We start from the raw sequence: 6,437 nt of genomic DNA, 5'->3' as shown, positions 1-6,437 counted from the left end.
TTCAAAAAAATTAACTCAAAATGAATAATGTGGAATTCATTGGAATAATGTGAAACTAAAAAATCTGAAAGATGATGACCTAGAGGAAAATCTAGGTGAGTTTACATTTGGTGATGACTTCTTTGACTATACCACCAAAGGCATGAGCCATGAAAAACACAGAGGCAAACCCAAAGAATTGGGAGAGTACAACCTCTTCATTCTAGGATTCAGGCAGGAGGTAGATGCCCCCACATCCCACCTCCTGTAAACCAATCGGAGATTCATTTCCTGTGGACCAAAACTCCAAGATGAAAAGAGCAGGACAATTAAGGGAGGAGGCTAGGCCCTGACCACATTTCTCATTCTAGAAGTCAGGAGACCTCTCGACCACACATGTGCAGAAAGGCACCTTGGAGGTCAAAGTGGGGGAGTGATATCAAGGGATGCTCTACCCACAGGCCTCTGGGATAGAATCCTTCTGGGCTAAGAAATGTGTGTGCACACATGGGAATATCCTGAGCTGTACCAAATATGGACTGTGAACCAGGCAAATCAAAATGATTGGCCAAAGGGATGCCCCATATAAGTGATTTTAAACTACTACGAGGGAGTGACTCAGGGAGTCTCCCTCTGAGTCTGCCCATGTGTCTACCCACACATATTATTGTCCTCTTTTCCTCTCACTAAACACTTTACTTCAATACTGTCTGTCTTTGTGGGAATTCTTTTTTAAAATATATATATATATAGGCTGTGCTGGGTTTTGTTGTGGTGCACAGGCTTCTTTAGTTGTAGTGTGCAGACTTAGTTGCCTTGTGGCATGTGGGATCTTAGTTCCCTGAGCAGGAATTGAACTCATGTCTCCTGCATTGGAAGGCATATTCTTAACCACTGAACCACCAGGGAAGTCCCTGTGGGAATTCTTTCCTGCAAAGCCAAAGGGCCAGGGCTTTTGTCACTGACCACTGGTCGAGTGGCTAGGATCTGGTGCTTTTACCACCTCGACACAGCTTCAGTCTCTGGTTGGGAACCCAAGTTTCACTCCAGGCCGTCACAGGCCGAGGCCACCCACCTGAGATCAGGATAATGGATGACAAAGAGACCAGGCTCTCAAGAGATGAGAAGCTGGACAGTTTCTGGGTTGTGCTCTGGCCCCTGCTTCCCTGGGAGCTCCCTTCTGGGGATGCCAGTGGGTAAAGTCATGAATGACTACTGGGAAACAGGACTCCTCAGTGGGGCACCTGGCGGGGCAGGGGTGAGGAAATACAGTCACAAAAGCACCAGTCCAGATCAGAACCTGGGCCAGGGTCACCTTGGTATTCGATCCATGGGGATTACAGTGGTGATAAACCCACCTTGTCTGTCTCTTGTCTCTTTCAGCCTGGTTGCCTGCCATACCTGTCACCCTCCTGCTCTGCTGGGGTGGTCCTCCCTGTCCTCCTCTTTGCTGAGCTCAGATCAAAGCCCCTGCTCCTGGATCCATAGTCGGCCTTCCATCTTCCTCTCCCACACTCTCAGGTTTTGTACGTTCCGATTGTTTTTTGATTGCTGGAAGACATGGACTCGACCTTCAGCAAGAAAAGGGATTTATTTGGAATGAGGCTGGGTAGATCACCCAATGAGCAGGATTTCTCATCTTAAGCAAGTCTCGAGATGCACAGCTATCATTTGTTTTGAGAGTGGTCCAGAGTATGAAAGGGCCCTGCAGAAGGTCAGGGCTGCAGACCAAGCTGCTAGGCCACTAGAGCTAGAAGACACAGCCACTCTAAAGTCTCAAGGGGATCTGTCCATGGTAGATAGTGATGCCGGGACAGAGTCTCGGGGAAAGCTTCAGTAGAAGGATTCCAGTACAGATCCATAAAGGTTTGGAGCAAGGACACATCTTCCATGGCAGAGCTATTCACCACTCAAAAAGCAGCTGCTGTCATGCTACTGGGCTGTGGTTCAGACTTCGAGCCTGATCCCAGGATATCAAGTGCCTATGTGACTGGTGATGCCCATCATGATGTAAATATTGGCAGACCCGCTGAGCTCTGCAGCCAGGAGGGCACGACAGCAATCCAGCAGAGAGGGCACCTTCCTGACCAGGCCCAACTGGGGCCCAAGGCCCAAGTCGGGTACACGGACAGGTAGTCAAGACCCCAGGTCACCTGCCTGCATTATACAGTACTCTCTCCCAGCTCACACCTGTGGGCTTCTGGGCAGAGGTTCCCTATGATGGACCCATGCAGAGGAAACACTCAGACCTGGCTCCTGGGTGTGTCACCGTGGTAAGGTGAGTACTCCCGGTGGGCAGGGCACTTGGCTGTCCCCTTGGTAGAGAGCTATGGCCTGAGATAAAGATGTCATGGAAAACAAGTTGACTGATTGGTCTGGGACCCAGGAAGAATAAGACTTGGTCAGTAGAAAGGGTTTTGCACCCAGTTCCAATGTGTGGTATGGAGGTCTTCCCCAGTTCAGATCAGTTCAGTTCAGTCACTCAGTCATGTCCGACTCTTTGCCACCCCATGGACTGCAGCACTCCAGGCCTCCCTGTTCATCACCAACTCCTGGAGTTTACTCAAACTCATGTCCATCAAGTCAGTAATGCCATCCAACCATCTCATCCTCTGTCGTCCCCTTCTCCTCCTGCCCTCAATCTTTCCCAGCATCAGGGTATTTTCCAATGAGTCAGCTCTTCGCATCAGGTGGCCAAAGGATTGGCATTTCAGCTATAACATCAGTCCTTCCAGTGAATATTCTGGACTGATCTCCTTTAGGATGGACTGGTTGGATCTCCTTGCAGTCCAAGGGACTCTCAAGAGTCTTCTCCAACACCACAGTTCAAAAGCATCCATTCTCCGGCGCTCAACTTTCTTTATAGTCCAACTCTCACATCCATACATGACTGCTGGAAAAACCATAGCCTTGACTACGTCTTCCCCAGCACCAAGCAATTCTCACACATCGGCTGGTCTAATTCAATGCAAGAGCAACACATTTTGAGTCTCCCTGGAGATAGCATCAGATCCCACAGGTTAAGGGCTCAGTCCCATGAGACTGCCCCTCACCACTTCAGATGCCAAGCACAAGCCAAGTTGTCATCTGTGCTTCTGACCAACCAGCTACATAGATGAGAAATTCCCTCGACCCCTTCTGAGGATTCCATTAATTTGTTAGAAGGACTCCCAGGGCTCAAAGCAACATTTCCCTTACTAGACCACCAGCTTCTTATAAAAGGATATAACAGAGGACCTGGCAGATGGATGTGATGCACCAGGTGCCACTCTCCCAGCACGTCTGCTGTGTTCACCAACACAGAGGCTCTCGAAACCCCATCCTGCTGGCTTTTTATGAAGGCTTCCTCACACAGGCATTATTGAAGAAAGCTTAGGCCCTCTCGGGCTAGAGGTCCTGATTTCTGGGTCTAGGGCATTGCTTCCATCAGAGCTCATGGAAAGGGCTCTGTAGAAACCTGCCATCTGGCTAACGTGGACTCCTCATAGTCAGGGATCACCCAGCCAAGAAAAGACCTCTGTATTGGCAGGGGAGTTGACCCTGAGAACTTCAGGAGCTAGCATTGCTGCTCTCCAATGACAGTAAGAAGTATGTTTGTGACACACAGATTCACTAGGGGTTCAAGCCCTGGTCAGGGAACTAGATCCTGCATGGGGCAACTGAGTTCGCAGGCCATAACTAAAGATCCCACACATGGCAATGAAGATCCTGCAAGCTGGCAACACACACCTGGCACAGCCAAATAAATAAATCTTTAAAAAATATTAATAGATAAGCAATTTAATAAACTTGATTGATAAACAAAATAAGCAACTGCACAACGGTGGCCTAATAAAGAGAAAACAATTAAACACTCAGAGCTGTGGTGGGTAAAGGTCTGGTTCAGTCCCCCAGGAGAATCACCTAGACCAGTGGAGATGCTTTCTGAGGGGGAGAAATATCTAGAATGGGTGATGGAGGAGGGTACGGTAGATGGCAAAATGGACACATTGGAGTCTGCACTCACGTTCGAGACACTCACGGTCCTATCAACTGTGACTTTTGTCTCTCCTCCCACCAAGAAGCAGAGTCCATTTTGGCAGGCTGAGAAGCTGGACTTGCCGATGTGTAGTGAGTGGGTAGAGCTACGTCCTCCAAAAAAGTTCAAGTTCCTTTAAAAAAATTAAAAACAATGTACAGATATTTTAAAAAAAAAGTTTAAGTTCCAGTCCCTGGTACCTGTGAACATGACCTTCTTTGGAATTAGTCTTTGCAGATGTGACTGAGTTAAGAGGGAGTCACACTGGATTTGGGTGGGCCCTAATTCCAAAAGGATTCCCTGGTGGCTCAGACAGTAAAGTGTCTGCCCACAATGTGGGAGACCTGGGTTCGATCCCCAGGTTGGGAAGATCCCCTGGAGAAGGAAATGGCAACCCACTCCAGTACTCTTGCCTAGAAAATTCCATGGATGGAGGAGCCTAGTGGGCTATATAGTCCATGGGGTCGCAAAGAGTCGGACACGACTGAGCGACTTCACTTTCACTTTAAGTCCAAAGACTGGGGTCCTGAATTTGTATTGATTTATTTTGCTGCTCAGCAGTGAAAGTGCAGAGTCCCAACCACTGGACTGCCAGGGTGTCCTTAGAAAGAAGGAAAGTTGGGCCCAGACACAGAGGAGACACATGGGGAAGAAGGTCATGTGAAGACAGAAGCAAAACCTGGAGCCATGCAGCTATAAGGCAAGGAAGAGCAAAGATGGCTAAGAGCCCCCAAGCAGCTAAGAAGAGGCAAAGGAGGACACCCCTCCCCCCCAGAGCCTTCGGAGGGAGCACGGCCCTGTCAACACCTTCATTTTGGACTTGGAGCTTCTAGAACTATGGAGAAAATACATTTCTGTTTCTGTTGTTTGAAGCCACCAAACTCATGGTCCTTTGTGGTATGGCAGTCTCCTCTTGGGGCTTCCTTGGTGGCTCAGGTGGTAAAGAATCCACCTGCAAGGCAGGAGACCCCGGTTCGATTCCTGGTTCGGGAAGATCCCCTGGAGAAGGGATAGGCTACCCACTCCAGTATACTTGGGCTTCCCTGGTGGCTCAGCTGGTAAAGAATTTGCCTGCAATGCAGGAGACTGGGTTCGATCCCTGGATTGGGAAGATCCCTTGGAGAAGAGAAAGGCTACCCACTCCAGTATTCTGGTCTGGAGAATTCCATAGACTAAGTTCATGGGGTCGCAAAGAGTCAGACAGGACTGAGTGATTTTCACCTTCACCTTCACCATTCTCCTCTCCGGGTCTGGGGTAGACAGTTATATCCAGCCTGCCCCTAGCAGGGTCAAGTCCCAGCAGCTTCAAGTGCCAACCAGCTTGAGGACATACCCTGACATCGGTTCTCATTCCCCTGAGACCACTTTCTGACATATGCAACTTACACACCAGCCCTGACTCCAGGGGCATGTCCATCTACCTCCCATTTCCAGACTCCAGGCAGGCCCAGCATATTCCTGATTTCTGTTCTCTAAACCAGGAGTCAGGGAGGAAAGGAGGGCTATGGAGGGGCCTCCACCAACCGCTGCGGTGTAATTAAACAGCCCTATGTGGTTAACAGGATTCCATCACTTGCCAAGACCTGGCAATGAAGCAGGCAACAATTGAATCAAGTCATCTCTGCAGCCAGAGGGCTTGGACTCTGCGGCTCTCCCTGGCACCCCATGGGAACCCGGCCCTCCATCCAAGGTCGCTTTCCAGACCAAGGCCTTCCCTCTCCAGGCTAGTTCAAGGAAGCCAGGGCAGGTTGTGGGAGAGATGAGGGAAGAGATGGAGGGAACGTGAAAGCGGCACGCTGGGCACAGGCGGGGGCAGAGAAAGACGCAGGTAGGTAGCCGATCTGGTGCGCCCCGGGCCCAGGCATCCCAAACCGCTCGGTTGGCTTTCCCGGAGACCCACCCAACCTCACTCTTTTCTCTCTTATTAAAAAAAGTTTTTGTTTTTAAAATTTTAACAAAGGTGTACGTTTACAAAGACAGAGAGAGAACTGTTGAGTTGAAGGAGAGAAGCGATCGTTAAAGGGAAGCCCGAGATACGGATGCTGCGCGGAGGATGTGGGAAAGAGGCTGAAATCGTGACCCCCTCCCCTAGTCCCGAGGCCGCGAGCTCGTTGGGGGATCCCGGGAGGCGCTCCTCCACCCCGGACCCTGGTATCCCGGGCTGGCCCCGCGCAGTCGGCATATCCAGGGCCAGGTGCTCCGGGCCGGACGCTGGCGATCGCGGGGAACCAGGGAACCAGAGACCCCCCCCGCCTCTCCCCCCGGGACTCGGGGCAAGGCCCAGCCCCTGACTTCCAGCGCCTGCTCCCGCTGCCTCCAGCCTCGCGCTCGCCCACCCAGCCCCGCTCCCCTCTCTCCCGCGCGCGTGCGCCCGCTCCCCGCGCCCCTCCTCCGCTGCCGCCGCGGGCGCGCGCGCGCCGTGCCCGTCGTCCCAGGCGGG

The sequence above is a fragment of the Cervus canadensis genome, chromosome X, assembly GCF_019320065.1.
Source record: "Cervus canadensis isolate Bull #8, Minnesota chromosome X, ASM1932006v1, whole genome shotgun sequence".
NCBI classification, from domain to species: Eukaryota; Metazoa; Chordata; class Mammalia; order Artiodactyla; family Cervidae; genus Cervus; species Cervus canadensis.
Note: the sequence above shows the minus strand (reverse complement) of the source record.